Raw genomic sequence first — 17530 nt, 5'->3', positions numbered from 1 at the left:
TTATCAAGTTAAGTCCTAGAGCAGAGAGTATGGTATGCATGTTCATGGTCAGTGTGTTCAGTAACCTTTTGGTTTTAGACTTATGGAATGTCAGTGAGTTCTCCCTGTTGTGAATTGGAATGCAGACTTCTATTTTTTCATTTTAGGGTAATTTTTTATTTATTATTATTTTACTGGATAGTTTAGGTATTTACATTTCAAATGTTATCCCCTTCCCCAATCCCCCCTCTCCCATCCTCCCTCCCATGCTTCTATGAGGATGCTCCCCCTCCCAACCACTCACACCTACCGCGACACCCTGGAATTCCCCTACACTGGGAAAAAGACCCTTCACAGGTGTCGCGCGCCCAACGTCTCGCCAGCAAGAATGACACGCACACACCAGGATCCTTCTGCAGCAAAGCGTTTATTGCATCTTGAAGAGGAAGAGACCTGAGCCCCAGAATGGCGCTGCTTATATACACCCTAATGTGGTGTGTCCACGCCTGATTGGTCGCTTACCCATGATCTCAATGGCACACCCCGGGGTGGGCAGAGACTTGGCGCAAACACACTCTTGCACATGCGCACACAGCTAGTTTCCTGAAAGGAAGTCAGACTGACGCAGCGGAAGCCAGCGGCATCTTGTAATGGCGAATGCTATCACGGCTTTCTACATCTCCCCCTTTTTGTTTTACTAGAATGAGGCTGGTCTAGGCCTCTGCAGTTACGTCCGTCTGCTGTGGCTCCTGTCTTAGGTCGTTCCTCTAATGTCACAGCCTTATCCGTCCTAGGGTAACCCTATCGCCACCGGGCCCCGTGTCTTAGATTGGTCTGTGCATGAGGAAAGTTGCCCGTCTCTGGATACCGCAGTGCTGTGTGACAGTAACTGCTAAACGACCTAGGGTGAACTCTACAAAAGAGGCCAGCCAGAAAATGAGTTAGTGGGGAAATCATGATCACCCTGTCGCGTGCAATGAGGAAACCTCAGCAATGTAGAAGGGCTGATCAAAGAATCATTGAGTCTCTCTCATCCCAGTGCAATGTATCCACAAATCCATGGGGTGCAAGATCAGAGAACTCAGATGCCGACTAATTCCTGAGCATAGATAACCAAATTCCAGGGGAGGCCCCTTGTTCAATGGCCACAAGTGCTTGAGTGACAACGACCTTGTCACGTTTCTGTTGAGATCTGAGTTTGCAAACCAACCATAGCATGAACACTAATCCACAGCATGGGGCTGCACCAAACAGAGCCACTCCCAATAAGTAGTGGGCACCTCATCTGGTTCTCCTCAGCTGCTACCACCAAGGACCGTAGTCAAGCCGCTCCTATAATAAAATTTAGAATTCCCAATTGTTAGCAACTACTCCAGAAAGTTCATCCACTGTGCTTGCCTAATTGGGGGAGGGTAACTCTAGACACTGCAGACACGATGGCTGCTACAATAGCAGCGAAAGTAACAAGGTCTTTCCCAGGACAGTTTAGGATCGGTCATTCTTCTCTGGAACAACCAGCAGGCAATGGAACCATGTCTGAGATCTGTACAACCAGGGCAGAGTTCCCCAGTCCACAGCAGCTTCACGCATATGGCATTCCTGTGAAGCTACAGACTGCAAAATGACAACAGCAGTTAAGGCAGAAAGAGTCGCCAGGGGAATGAGGGGGGCAAGGGTAATGGAGTCCAGTCTTCTCCAGCAAGCAGCAGTGCACAGAGGGTCTGAGCGTAGGCCACAGTGGGACGGGACACACGCAGTGGTAACACTGACTGTAGCAATGCCAAAATTTCTGTGATGACAAAAGATGAGGGGGAATCTTCTATCTTCCTCTAAGTGTACAGGAATGACTTCAGGGACCCGAACCAGGAGAGTTGAATCTTCATGCTCTCAGGATCAGCAAGTCTCACCAGCCACTCAGGCAGCTGGCATACTCTTGTAGCATCCTGTAGAAAAAACACAAAGATTCCCTCTTCCCCATATAAAATACCTGGACAGGATCATGCCAATATGTGGATCTTTCTATTTTACCTAGGCAGAAGTATGCCTAGTTGTAGGGTGCCATAAACACTCAAGGGTTCTTTGGCATCCAAATTTTAAAATTGAAATAAAAGGAGCATTATTTAGCATACAGGGATAACTCCCCCTTTTTATTTATTAAGATATAAACTGTCTAGTATCATTGTCCTCCCTCGTTAAGGGGTCTAGGCAATCCAGTTTGAGTTCTTAAATGGCCTCTAAAGGAACAGTATTTAGTGCTCTTAACCACTAAGCCATCTCTCTAGCCCCTCACAAACTTTATTTCCAATGAGGATAACAAAGACCTAAGTCCTCTGGTAAGGTGAGGTACTTAGCCAACTAACATATCCTTAGAAGTTTAAAATTAGTTTCAAATATTCTTTTCTGGAGTAGTGTAACAGCTACTCCCCAAATATTAAAGCTCATTTTGAGAGCAAAGGTTTGTAGTAAAAATTTCTATATACACTGAAAGATTTAAAGTTCTAACTTCTTACATTGAAGAAGCGACAAAATTATATAATATAAGGCTATTAGCCATTCCTTTGTAAAATTTTTAATGATATCACTTTATGGGCTCTCTAAAACTATAAGCAAGCTCACGAAATGAAAACTCACAATCGCCAGGACGTAAATAAATTGCATAAAAACAATCCTCTAAATCTATCTTGAAATGGCAGTTGGAGTAAGCAAACTGGCTGTAATGCTCTCACAAGTTCTAAAACCTCATCAGTCCTTTGTAAATCTTGTAACAGTGTCTACCTGTTTGATTTTTTTTCTCAATAATAAATAAGTTTGAGTTAGTCAATGAATCACTGGCAATCCTTAATCACAATCCTTAAATTCTCCTTGTAACACCAGAGCACAACCACAAAGTCACCTGAGTTCTGAGTAGTGACTAGGCAGCTGTCCTTGGGGCAGTGGAATTAGCATCAAAATACAGATAACTTTAGGGCAAACCACAACTTTGGAAAGCAAAACTCAACCTCTAACAACCTATTCTCTAAAATCCACTCTCCAAAACACCGAGTCTATCCTTCATGCTACAAAGTTTGATTGTCAATTCCTACATATGAACGCATGATGGTGCAGTCTCCGATACCTCAAAGAGACATTGCCCTAAATTCTTTTAGAAGCCTGGTTTCTAGAGTAAGAATTCCATAAAAATATTATCTCAATTTAGACCTGTTTCCCTAGGTTGGCTCATGCCACATGTTGTCTAGAATGACTCCATCCAAATTTCCAGCTTTATGTCAACTTTCTGTTACCAATATTATACCTTTTTAACCATATCCAATAACTTAAAAGCCAATAGTACATAACCAAGGCATGTAGAGCGTATTTATACATTTAAAACCAATCAGAAACAAAATTGAATTGGCTACACAAATCTTTAATATTTACACCAAGCACCATTTTTACTTTTCTAGCTATGATTTTAAGAGAAGCACCTTGTCACCTGCTAAGTCTAATAATAAGTCAGGGATTTTTCTAAGAGAAACAGCCATCAGCTCCTGTACCAAAGAAGCTGAGGAGCTGCTGGCACCTTTAAGATCAGCTCGTGCAGACGCTCAGACCCCGGACAGCTTCTCCAGCTGACCTAAACACCTGGCTACAGGTACAGGGCTCCAAGGGCTGATTGAAACTGCTTTTTATTCATTTGTTCCTTTTTTGAAACGAGTTAAAACCAAATCAAGGTGTAAACGACTGGCAGATAATGTTTTTACCATTTTTTCATTTGAACATGAAACATAAAACATTTAAACAACGAGAAACAAAAACCACAGACATAAACTGACAGACATGGATAGCTTCGTGCACCAAGGACAGACAATAGACAGAGGGGGAAAAACTAGATGGTGTCCCACCGAAGGGACCCAGATTCCAATAGGAGTCAGCAGAGAGGTAGGATTTCCCCTTTCCCACCACTTCCACGGTGACCATCCACTCGAGTGGAGTTGATATGGACGATGGATTGTCTCAATTCCTGGACTAGTCCATCAACATGTTGAAACCAAATTCCTGTAAGATACTGAGATATATTATGGGATTTCTGAGCAGCACGACTGACATTCACAAATGGTATGGAAGTGAAACACAGTCCTGAAATTTCCACTCACAACCCAATTACATTAACTCCATCAAGCTGTGCATGGGCGTTGAGATGTCCTGGGGGATAGGGGGTAGGAAAAATGAAACTAATGCTGAAGCTGATGTGTTCTGACTGGTCCCAGCTAAAAGTCCTTGAGACCAGGAATCCAAGTAGACACACTCTGTAAAATACAACTCTGAAGACAAAAGTTTAGAATTGAGATATCTTTTTGTTTGATTCTCCTGAATAAATGTTTCAGGCGGTCTACCTCTATCAAATCTGATCAGTATGACTCTGTGAAGTTTCCAGAGCCTAATCACACCTTTTACAAGCACAAAGACAAAATTTTTCTCCCAAAATACTGTGTTCCTTTTATCTCCTTCCTGTTTCTCTCCCAGGGCATCCTTTCCCTTATCTCTCGCTTCCTCGGATCCAAGGTCCTTAGAAGGGCCTCTTTTCTTAGGTGCACCTTTCCTTCTTAAAGCTTCTAATCTTTCACCTCGCTCTGTTTCTGACATGCTGTCTTGTAACTCCTCTAACACCCCTTGTCCTGCTATTACTATTGGGGGGCATTTCTCATCTTCTAGGCACGATTTCTGACTGTGCCTAGTGGCAGCCGCAAAATCGAAAACCAAAAGAGAAAGAATGAGCGCTGCCAAAACAATAACAAAAGCTTCCACCGCATCTTCTAATGGGGGAGAGAGATGAGAGAGATCAAGACCAAACATGCCTCTCAGAGCCTTCCTGCGTCCTGCAGTTCTGGACCCTCTCCGCGAATGGAGGCTCTCCTCGGCGCCGGCGATGGTGAGGTGTTTGTCTGGGGTTTCGGCACCAAATGTCGTGCGCCCAACGTCTCACCAGCAAGAACGACGTGCAGACACCAGGATGCTTCTGCAGCAAAGCGTTTATTGCATCTTGAAGAGGAAGAGACCCGAGCCCCAGAATGGTGCTGCTTATATACATCTTAATGTGGCGTGTCCATGCCTGATTGGTCGCTTACCCATGATCTCATTGGCATGCCCCAGGGTGGGCAGAGATTTGGCGCGAACACACTCTTGCACATGCGCACACAGCTAGTTTCCTGAAAGGAAGTCGGACTGGTGCAGCGGAAGCCAGCGCCATCTTGTAATGGCGAATGCTATCGCGGCTTTCCACACACAGGACCAAGGCTTCTCCTCCTATTGATGCCAGACAATGCCATCCTCTGATACATATGCAGCTGGAGACATGAATTCCCCCATGTGTACTCTTTGGTTGGTGGTTTAGTCCCTGGGAGCTCTAGGGGTTCTGCTTGGTTGATATTGTTGCTCTTCCTATGGGGTTGCAAACCGTTAAGTTCCTTCAGTCCTTTCTCTAACTCACAGGAGGAAATGCAGGGACAATAAGTGGAACAGAGACTGAAGGAAAGGCCATCCAGAGACCGTTTCACCTTGGGGTCCCTCCCATGTGTAACCACCAAACCCAGTCACTATTGCTAATGCTAGGAAGTGCTTGCTGACAGGAGCCTGATGTGGATGTCTCCTGAGAAGCTCTGCCAGAGCCTTACTGATACAAATTAAGATGCTTGCAGCTCATCATCAGACTGAGCACAGGAATGTAGGCTTCTAAGATGGTTTCTGTGACAATGACATAACCTTCAGCTGGATGGTGTTCTTTCTTTAGGGTCTAGGATCACTGCAGCAGAAGATAATAGAGGAGGGACCTCTTTAAACTTGAGTAATAAAAATTGGGTAAGTTGGGAAGGGCCTAGAAGAAAGTGTGAATAAGGATGTGTGAATGGTAAACCATTTTAACTAAGACCCCAATTTTTGGGGTCCAAATACAAACTTAACTCATTCGACTCAAAATGAAAAGATTGTATTTGGTTTGGGGGCAGAGAAAATATGTCCTGCTTTGTAGTTTAGCAGCTTTGATATATGTTAGATGAAGAGAGAGGTGGAGTAAGGCTATGGTAAATTCATTGTGAAGCTATCTGGTCTTTAGGAGGGGGATGCCTGATATGACAGTTAATCTTAGTTGCCTACTTGACAAAACCTGAAATCACATAAAAAGTAAGCTACTGAGCACACATGTGAGGGACTCTCTTGGTTAGATTATTTAAAGTTTGAAGGCCCACCCAAAACAAACACAAATAAAAGGAATTGAAAAGGAAAATTTGCTTTTTTAACAATTGAAATGTAAATAAGAAATACCCAAGTTAATAAAGATGAAAAAAACAATGTGTCTAGCTTAAATCAACATTATTCCTGCTTGTTCCATTCATTCTACAGCAAAAAACAAAAATTTAAGTTCATCATTGAATTGTATTTATGTTCCAAATAATATATATATATGTATATATATATATATATATATATATATATATATTACATCTATCACATGCTTTTGTTGTATGTGGAAACAGAAAAGAAAACCTGAAACACAATCATGAATTTTATAATGAGAGTGGAGATGCAGAGAAGAGGTGAAGAGAGGGCAGAGAAAAGATGGAGGGATGGTAAAGTCAAAATACATGAATGTATTGAAATCATGCATAATTCATAATAATCATTCTAATTCATAATAATCACTGGCAATTATAGATAAATATTCGTGTAGTCAAAGAGAAAATGATTTAGGCATTTCACTGTCTTTGTAGAAGTATTTTAACATTTAGTGTAATTTTGATTAAAAACATCTAATTTTTAAATTGCCAAAACTTATTTTAAATCTACCAGAGACACTACATTTCGGTGCTACTAATATTTTGAATGCAAAGATCTTTGTTTTCCACTTCCAATCCACTGCCCTTTTTTTTTAAAATATTAGGTCATAGTGACCTACTCTTTAAATGTCTCTATAACATTACCAGATGTTTTACAAAGGTCAGCTTCAAATCTGTTTACACTGCTTAGAGATACCAAAGTTTTGAATTAGCTTGTCTTATCCAAATGACACAAAAGACATCAATCTCTAGTAATATTCATGAATTTTATTTATCTTATTTGCCTTTGTTTTTTGTTGTTCATGTTGGTGCTGTTTTTAGGTTTGGTGGTGGTGGGGTGTTTTTTTCCTTGTGTGTGTGTGTGCGTGTGTGTTTGTGTGTTTGTGTGTGTGTGTGTGTGTGTGTGTGTGTGTGTGTGTGTGTGTTTGAGACAGGCTATCCTGTAGTCTTGGCTGTCCTAGAACTCACTCTGTAATCCAGGCTGCCCTCAAATCCACAGAGATCTGCCTGCCTTTATCTCTCATGTGCTAGTATTAAAAGTGTGTGCCACTATGCCTGGTTCAAAGCATTTTATGTCTTAAGATCAATTTTTCTTTGTTTAAGGTGTTCTATAGTGTTCTTGTCCAGGATTTTTAAATATTCATATTTTTTGTAAGAATTTTTTTTAGAGGAGAAGTTGAATCTGTAAAAACGTTAATATTTTTCCACTTAGGATGGAAGTGCAGTCTATCACACTGACACCAGCTATAGTCCCATTTCCCTTGCTATTAAATTAAAGTTAGGTTTGGTTATGCCTACAAGACCTATAAAATTTTGATTTCTAACTGAACTTCCCTTTAGTATTATTAATAATATAGAGGACATGTGAAAACACAATTTCTGTTAAGAGAACATTTGGAAAAATATTCTTTTTCTAGTTGATTTTATTTACTTTATTTTACTATTAAATTATTCTACTTCATTTACTCCCACAAATCTAAATCTGGGTTGGTAAAACAGATAAAGTGACTAACCTCAAAGAGAGCTATGTTGTCCTCTTGCTAGCAAAGATTAGCCTTTCCTAAGAATCAGAGTTAGCCATGTCCCTGGACTTAAGGACAAATGTGGCACAATGAGCCAGGTTAGGATATCTGTTCTTGATAATCCAATTAAAAGAGTCATATTAACAGTAAAAAGGCAGAGACCTAGATTTATTCAGTGTGACCACATTGTGAAAAGTAAAAACAAAAATAAAAACAAAAACATATAGTAGCACCCCTACTATTGTCCATCTTCAGAGACCTAAAGTCAGCTGAAGCTTGAAATAGAGGGGGGCACACCTGAGCAGTTGACGCCAAGGTATGGCCCTGCTCACCACTTACCAATAATGATTCCCCTGTAAGGTAGTTGTTAATTTCTTCCCTAGAGAAAAGGCTTCTGCTCTTGCTAGACAAGATTTAGGCTTTTTCTTCTTCTAACATGAGATCCCTGGGAAACTTCAAGTTCTTGGTAGCACGTTGTTTTCATAGTCTGATAGCCCAAATAAGGCACTCATCTGTCTCCTTAGAATATATTAATTCTTGTTATTAGAGCCTTTTATAGCTGCTCCACATGAGGTGAGAGGTATCTCCAGAAAAGAAGCTAAAATTGAAAGACAAATGACTGCTTCAAATACCCTAATCATCCCATAAAGTAATTCATAAGATACAGGTGGTGTGGGCACAGGAGAAAAATATATCATCAGTTCAATTAAATGTGATGTTCTTTGCAGGCTTTTGTTGGTTAAATACCTACCTATATCCCTAAGAATGTCCTTAGTGATCACAGAAATGCAAACCAAAATTACCCCGAGATTCCAGTTTACTCCAATTAGAACGGTTAAGATCAAAACCTCAGGTAACAGCACACATTGACGAAGATGTGGAGAAAGAGGAACTCTCCTCTACTGCTGGCAGAATTAAAACTGGTACAACCACTCTGGAAATCAATCTGGAGTTTCCTCACAAAACTAGAAATAGATCTACCCGAAGACCTAAGTATACCACTCTTGGGCATATACCCAAAAGATGCCCCACCATGCCACAGGGGCATGTGCTCCAATATATACATAGCAGCCTTATCCGTGAGAGCCAGAAGCTGGAAACAACCTAGATATCATACAATGGAAGAATGGATACAGAAAATGGGGTACATTTACACAATGGAATACTATTCAGCTGTTAAGAATGAGGACATCCTGAGCTTTTCAGGCAAACGTACAGAACTAGAAAATGTCATCCTGAGTGAGGTATCTCATCCCCAAAAGGACATGCAAGGTATGCACTCACTAATAAGTGAATATTAGCCCAAAAGGTACAGAATACAATCCACTGAACCTAAGAAGGTTTCCAATCCAAAGGGCCCAAGTGAAGATATTTCAGTCCCACTTGGGAGGGAGAAGAAAGCAACCATAGGAGGGGGAGGGAAGGAGGTCTCTGTGTGGGAGAGGGGAGGGGGAGGGGAAAAGAGTAACATAATCAGGTATTGGGGAAACAGAAGAGAAGCCCTGGGGGTCATCAGAATAAATGGAAATATGCCACCTCAGGGCAAGGGCGAGTGGGGACAATGTGAGGCTACATTTTAACATGTACCAGAGATGGAGGGACCTTAGATGAAATACATTCGTTTCTTTTGTCTTTTGGTTTTTTTTTTTTAATCATAATAATGGGACCTGACTTGCTACCTTGGCCCTGGGTGAAGACATGATATTCTAAACTATGTAAAGGATTGTAAGATCACAAACGAAAGAGTTAATCTAAATAGCTGGACAATTATTTGGCCAGGAAAGGTCTTCAAGTTTATTGTCCCACAAACTTCAAGAAATGTGAGACTCGATGTCTGGAAGGTGGGCCCTATGCAGGTGGGGCAGTCTCTGGACTCCACTCTTTGTCTCTGTATTTCCTTCCATGAGTATTTTGAAGAATAGAGTTTATTTCTCAATAATAAACTTCTTGGGGTCAACATGAGGATCAAGAAGTGTTATTTCTGCTCTGGGCCAATCTACCCAGGTCACAGCATAATGTTCGTCCGCAACGACTGCAATGTGTTCCAATTCTGCAAATCCAAGTGTCATAAAATCTTGAAGAAGAGGAACCCACACAAGGCAAGTGAACTAAAGCCTTCTGTAAAGCAGTAGGCAAAGAGCTCACAGTGAACAACTCATTTGAATTTGAAAAATGTAGAAATGAGTCCTTGAAATACCAGCAAGAGCTGTGGAATAAAACTATTGATGCAATGAAGAGAGGTGAAGAGATCAAACAGAAGCGCCAGGCTAAATTCATAAGGAACAGGTTGAAGAAAAACAAAAGGCTACAGAAGGTTCAGGACAGCAAAAAGATTATGCAGAACATCTATCTTATCTGGGCTCCTCTTGCAGACAAAGGGAAGCAGCTGGAGGAAAAAATATGGTGCATTAGTTAAAGGAACATGTGGACATGGAGGATGCTTCCTGACGGTGTTACCTTCAACCAGCCCTGTGCACACTGGAATCAAGTGGAGACATTTGGCCCCTAAGTTATTGATTGTTTCCATAAGGTACCTCAGACAAGGGCGATTCAGCATGCTTCCTCCTCAAATGTTGCAGCCTGTAAAAGCATCCCCTTGTGGGTGTTAGGTCTCAGCTCAGCATTCTGCTTAACTGTGCTATGCTCATGCAAACAGGAAAGTTTGTGTGTAGATGAAGACATGAACTGTGGGTATAATATGGCTGAGCTGCAGAACAATTGGCAAATTCATTTGGAATAACAAAAAACCCAGGATAGCTAAAACTATTCTCAACAATAAAAGGACTTCTGGGGGAATCACTATCCCCGAACTCAAGCAGTATTACAGAGCAATAGTGATAAAAACTGCATAATATTGGTACAGAGACAGACAGATAGACCAGTGAAATAGAATCGAAGACCCAGAAATGAACCCATACACCTATGGTCACTTGATTTTTGACAAAGGAACAAAAACCATCCAATGGAAAAAAGATAGCATTTTCAGCAAATGGTGCTGGTTCAACTGGAGGTCATCATGTAGAAGAATGCAGATCAATCCATGCTTATCACCATGTACAAAGGTTAAGTCCAAGTGGATCAAGGACCTGCATATCAAACCAGATACACTCAAACTAGTAGAAGAAAAAGTAGGCAAGAATCTCGAACACATGGGCACTGGAAAAAATTTCCTGAACAAAACACCAATGGCTTATGTTCTAAGATCAAGAATCGACAAATGGGACCTCAAAGAACTGTAAAGCTTCTGTAAGGCAAAGGACACTGTTGTTAAGACAAAACAGCAACCAACAGATTGGGAAGAGATCTTTACCAATCCTACAACAGATAGAGGCCTTATATCCAAAATATACAAAGAACTCAAGAAGTTAGACCGCAGGGAGACAAATAACCCTATTAAAAATGGGGTTCAGAGCTAAACAAAGAATTTACAGCTGAGGAATGCCGAATGGCTGAGAAACACCTAAAGAAATGTTCAACATCCTTAGTCATCAGGGAAATGCAAATCAAAACAACCCTGAGATTCCACCTCACACCAGTGAGAATGGCTAAGATCAAAAACTCTGGCAGCAGCAGATGCTGGCGAGTATGTGGAGAAAAAGGAACACTCCTCCATTGTTGGTGGGATTGCAGACTGGTACAGCCATTCTGGAAATCAGTCTGGAGGTTCCTCAGAAAACTGGACATTGTACTACCTGAGGACCCAGCTATACCTCTCTTGGGCATATACGCAAAAGATACTCCAACAAATAACAAAGATACATGCTCCACTATGTTCATAGCAGCCTTATTTATAATACCCAGAAGCTGGAAGGAACCCAAATGCCCTTCAACAGAGGAATAGATACAGAAAATGTGGTACATCTACACAATTGAATACTACTCAGCTATCAAAAACAACTGATTTTACAAAATTCATAGGCAAGTGGATGGAACTGGAAAATATCATCCTGAGTGAGGTAACCCAATCACAGAAAAACACACATGGTATGCACTCATTGATAAGTGGACTATTAGCCCAAATGCTCGAATTACCCTAGATGCACAGAACACATGAAACTCAAGATGGATGATCAAAATGCAAATGCTTTACTCCTTCTTTGAAAGGGGAACAAGAATACCCTTGGCAGGGAATAGGGAGGCAAAGATTAAAACAGAGGCAGAAGGAACACCCATTCAGAGCCTGCCCCACATGTGGCCCATAAATATACAGCCACCCAATTAGACAAGATGGATGAAGCAAAGAAGTGCCGGCTGACAGGAACCGGATGTAGGTCTCTACTGGGAGACACAGCTGGAATATGGCAAATACATAGGCGAATGCCAGCAGCAAACCACTGAACTGAGAACGGGACCCCTGTTGAAGGAATCAGAGAAAGGACTGAAAGAGCTTGAAGGGGCTTGAGACCCCATATGAACAACAATGCCAACCAACCAGAGTTTTCAGGGACTAAGCCATTACCCATAGACTACACATGGACTGTCCCTGGGCTCCAACTTCATAGGTAGCAATGAATAGCCTAGTAAGGGCACCAGTTGAAGGGGATGCCCTTGGTCCTGCCAAGACTGAACCCCCAGTGAATGTGATTGTTGGTGGGAGGGTGGTAATGGGGGGAGGATGGGGAGGAGAACATCCATATAGAAGGGGAGTGGGAGGGGTTAGGGGGATATTGGCCCAGAAACCGGGAAATGGAATAGCAATCAAAATGTAAATAGGAAATACCCAATTTAATAAAGATAGAGAAAAAAATATGGCTGAGCTGACTGCCTGCCAGTGTGAAATTTGACAATATGTAATATTTTCCTTGCAGTGGGGTATTCTGTTTATTAGGATTATTGAAGTAAAGGTCACATAGAAACTGACTGCTCTCATGGCTACCTGAGTCTCTTTTGTTTTGGAAGAGTATGTTTAGTAACTTCTTAGAGTTGCATTATGGTAGCATACAATACAGTTGAATTATTTTGGTCTATCTGACTTGCTTCGGCCATTCTAGTAAGCAGCTGTGATGGTGGAGGTGGGCCGGAATGATAAACTGTGCCTGAATGGCACCTTACTATTTTTACTTTGTTGAGTGCTCAGTACCAAGTTGTGACATCTGTCCTAAAAGATTCTCCTTTCCTTCCAACCCGGCAGTGATCTAGAAGCAATAGAATCTTGGTGACTTTTAAAGTTTAGTGTGTGGTTTTCTTTTCCTTTCTTTTCCTTCCTTCCTTCCTTCCTTCCTTCCTTCCTTCCTTTCTTTCCTTCCTTTTCCTCCTTTTCCTCCTCCTCCTCTCCTCCTTCTCTTCTCCTCTTCCTCCTGCTCTTCCTCCTCCTGTTTTTTTGGAGACAGGATCTCTTTGTGTAACTCTGGGTGTCCTGAAACTCACTCTGTAGACCAGAGTGCCTTGAACTCACAAAGATCCACCTGCCTTTGCTTCCCCAGTTCTGGGATTTAAGGCATGTACCATCATATCCAGCATTCTTCAATTTTTTGTAAACCTTAAAAAAACAACCAAGGGGGCCAGATAGATGTTTCAGTGGTTAAGAGCACTGACTGCTCTTCCAGAGGTCAAATCCCAGCAACTACATGGTGTAATGGAATCGTATACCCTCTGCAGGTATGTCTGATGACAGCTACAATATATTCATAAAGATCTTTAAAAAATAAAACAACAAAAAAGGGAAGAAACTCTGGCTTTTGGAAAGTATAGTTTATGGCTAAAATGCTATTATCTGTACATGAATAAAGCCCTTTCTAAAGTTAATAGAAAAAAGAAATGTCAGACACAGGAAAACATAGTAAATAGGCAACATATTTCCTTCAGTGAGATACTCACCCAGAATCTACTGCTATGCCTGTACACTTTCTGAGTTTTTAACTTAGAAAGCAACAGATTTTTTCCATCCTTCTATCTCCTTATACTATTTTTTGCAGATCCGGCATGGCTGATTAAGAGGTGGTGTGACACAGTTCCTGCCCCTGGAACATTGCCAGGCCACTGATTCCCATGATGGTTGCTGTTGCTCTGACTCTGCTCTGCTGTCTTTACTACTTTACTTTCACCCTTTCTTTCTGGGAAATCTACTTCCCCCATTACTCATCGCTAATCATGCCATAATGAATGAAACAGATGCAGTTCTCAGGAATAAGGAATGAACATGGTCATGAGACTGTGGAGGATGAGGACGAGGCCTTCTGCTTGGCCTTTAGAGCCATGGGAAAGGATCTAGACAATATAACCACAGAGGCCATAAAAACCTACATGGTTTTTTGTAGAAAAAGCTTATTGCCAGACTTGGCCTTGAACTTGGAATCATGAGGAGATACAAGTACCCTCTGGTCCAACGACTGCTGCATTAATTAGCCAGGGTGACCTTGGGAACACCAAGGATAAAGAGTTAAAGAGGCCTTAAGAAGAATGGGTAGAACTCCTGGCCATAAACCCAAAAGACGCTCCAACATATAACAAGGACACATGTTTCACTTTGTTCATAGCAGTCTTATTTATTATAGACAGAAGCTGTAAAGAACCCAGCTTCCTTCAACAGAGCAAGGGATACAGAACATGCAGCATGGACAGAGCCCATGTGGTTTCCATCTGCTCCCAGAACTAGGGCTTTCCTTCAGCCCTTGGTGGGACACAAACCTGCCTGCAGACAGCTGGTCTGCCAGGAGCACTCTCTATCCTAAGCCCTCAGCCCATAGGTGACACCTCATTCTCTCCCCTTTGACTATGCAAGGAGAGATTTGTTGGGAGAGAAGAGGGAGAGGGAGCCACATGGAGGTCTGGGACATGACCCCTTATGGTGGTCTCCATCTGAGCCCAGAGCAGGGGGTGTCCCACAGCTCTGGAATCCAAAACATGCTGAGAGAACTGGTCTGCCAAGGACGTTCTGGCTCCAATGAGCACAGGCTCACAGGCCCACAGGAGAGACAAGCTCCAGTCAGAGGCAGCAAGACCAACTAACACCAGAGATAACCAGATGGCCTGAGGCAAGTGCAAGAACCTAAGCAACAGAAACCAAGACTAGTTGGCATCATCGGAACCCGGTTCTTCCACAACAGCAAACACTGGATATCCCAACACACCAGAAGATCAAGATTTGGATTTAAAAATCATATGTCATGATGGTGATAGAGGACTTTAAGAAGGACATAAATAACTCCCTTAAAGCAATACAGGACAACCCACAGGTAAACAAGTAGAAGCCCTTAAAGAGGAAACACAAAAATCCCTTAAAGAATTACAGGGAAACTCAACCAAAAGTTAAAGGAAGTGAACAAAACTGTCCAGGATTTAAAAATGGAAAGAAACAGTAGAGGAATCACAAAGAAAGACAACTCTGGAGATAAAAAAAAAACCTAGGAAAGAGATCAGGAGTCATAGACACAAACATCATGAACAGAATACAAGAGATAGAAGAGAGAATATCAGGGGCAGAAGATACCATAGAAAACATTGAAACAGTAGTTAAAGAAAATGCAAAAAGCAAAAAGCTCCTAACCCAAAACATCCAGGAAATTCAGGACGCAATGAGAAGATCAAACCTAAGGTATAATAGGTATAGAAGAGAGCAAAGATTCTTAACTTAAAGGGACAGTACATATCTTCAAAAAATTATAGAAAATACTTCCCTAACCTAAAGAGAGAGATGCACATGAACATACAAGAAGCCTACAGAACTCCAAACAGATTGGACCAGAGGAGAAATTCCTCCCATCACATAATAGCCAAAACACCAAGCCCACAAAACAAAGAAAGAATATTAAAAGCAGTAAGGGAACCCTTGTTGGAGCACCAGTGGAAAGGGAAGCCCTTGGTCCTGCCAAGGTTAGACCCCCAGGGCAGGGGAATATGGGGGACAGTAAGGGGGATGAATGGGGGGAATACCCATATTGGGAAAGGGAGAGGATGGGGGCTTAAGGACAGGAAAGTGAATAACATTTGAAATGTAACTAAAGAAATATATCTAATAAAAAAAAAGAAAAAATGCAGTAAGGGAAAAAGTTCAAGTAACATACAAAGGGAGACCTATCAGAATTATACCAGACTTCTCACCAGAAACTATGAAAGCTAGAAGATCCTGGAAAGATGTCATACAGACCCTAAGAAAACACAAATGCCAGACCAGGCTACTATAGCCAGCAAAATTCTCAATTACTGTAAATGGAGAAACCAAGATATTCCATGACAAAACCAAATTCATACAATCCAAGAAAAATAAAATTATAGCTAAAAAAAGAAAATGTGGCACATTTACACAATGGAGTGCTACTCAGCTATTAAAAACAGTGCAGATGGATGAATCTCGAAAATATCATCCTGAGTGAGGTAACCCAATCACAAAAGAACTCCCATGGTATGCACTCACTGACAAGTCGATATTAGACTAAAAGCTCAGAATACCCAAGATACAATTCACAGACCATATGAAGATCAAGAAGAAGGAAGAGCAAAGTGTGGATGCTTCAGTCCTTCTTAGAAGGGAGAACAAAATACTCACAGGAGGAAATGTGGAGACTGTGGCAGAGACTGAAGGAAAGGTCATCCAGAGATTGTCACACATGGGGATCCATCCCATATACAGTCACCAAACCCAGTCACTATTGGGGATGCCAAGAAGTGCACGCTGACAGAAACCCGACATAGCTGTCTCCCAAGAGCTCTGCCAGAGCCTGACAAATACAGAGGCTGATACCTGCAGCCAACCATTGGACTGAAAAGGGGGTCCCCAATGGAGGAGTTAGAAAAAGGACTGAGGTAACTGAGGGGTTTGCAAACCATAGGAAGAACAATAATATTAACCAACCAGACACCCCAGAGTTCTCAGGGATTAAACCATCAACCAAAGACATGGACTCACACATGGAGTGACCCATGGCTCCAGCTGCATATGTAGCAGAGGATGGGCCTTGTCAGGCATCAATGGGAGGAGAGGCCCTTGGTCCTATGAAGGCTCGATTCCCCAGTGTAGGGGAATGCCAGAGCAGGGAGGCCAGAGGGAGTGGGTGGGTGAATGGGGGAGCCCCTTCACGAAGGCAGGGAGAAGGAGGATGGGATGGGAAACCAGGAAAAGAGATAACATTTGAAATGCAAATAAAAAATCCAATAGAAGAAGAGAAAAAGAAAAAGAGAAGTGTGGGTAGAAAAAAGGAATCTATTAAATACAACTGAATGATAGATGAGTTTATTTTATAAGAGAAAGGCTTATATATGAACTAGAAACAGTTTAGAAGGAGAGTGCATGAGGCTGTGGAATTAATAGGATGGGAAACAAAGATTTGAGAATTAAAAGATGATATATAAGCATATAAAAGTTAGTGCTTTGTTCTCCTAATTACTTGAAGAATTGGAGATGATAACGCCTGGAGAGATATTAGAGAAAGCTAACAGTTTTACTTGCACAAACTTTAAAACTTTGTAAGAAATCATTTCAACCTTAGTAGTCTGTCACTTTTCTTTTTTACGTGAAAATGGTTACTGAAGACTGCTGTCCGCTGTACCAGGAAACCACAATTGCTGTGCCCAGCTACCTATGAAGAACAGGCTGTGCAAACCTAGAGGGAGATGTGCTTTTGCTTGGTGTTTCATTTTCTGTTCTAAGGAAGCAGTGTTTGGAACTCTTTATCTGAGATTCATAGGATTTATGTAACTTTAAGGATTTTCTAAAAGTATTATTAGCAATGATCAAAGACTTGAGGCTGTAATGTTTGCAAATAAAAGACAGTTCAGGCTCTC

At 41.6% G+C, this 17530-nt stretch overlaps 1 pseudogene; it reads left to right on the top strand.

Annotated features, from left to right (window-relative positions):
* Nucleotides 1–9768: 9768 nt before the first annotated feature.
* On the top strand, nucleotides 9769–10258 carry Rsl24d1-ps2 (ribosomal L24 domain containing 1, pseudogene 2; annotated as a pseudogene).
* Nucleotides 10259–17530: the final 7272 nt, after the last annotated feature.

Source organism: Rattus norvegicus, chromosome 1 (assembly GCF_036323735.1).
Source record: "Rattus norvegicus strain BN/NHsdMcwi chromosome 1, GRCr8, whole genome shotgun sequence".
NCBI classification, from domain to species: Eukaryota; Metazoa; Chordata; class Mammalia; order Rodentia; family Muridae; genus Rattus; species Rattus norvegicus.
This window is presented reverse-complemented; position numbering and strand designations above follow the sequence as displayed.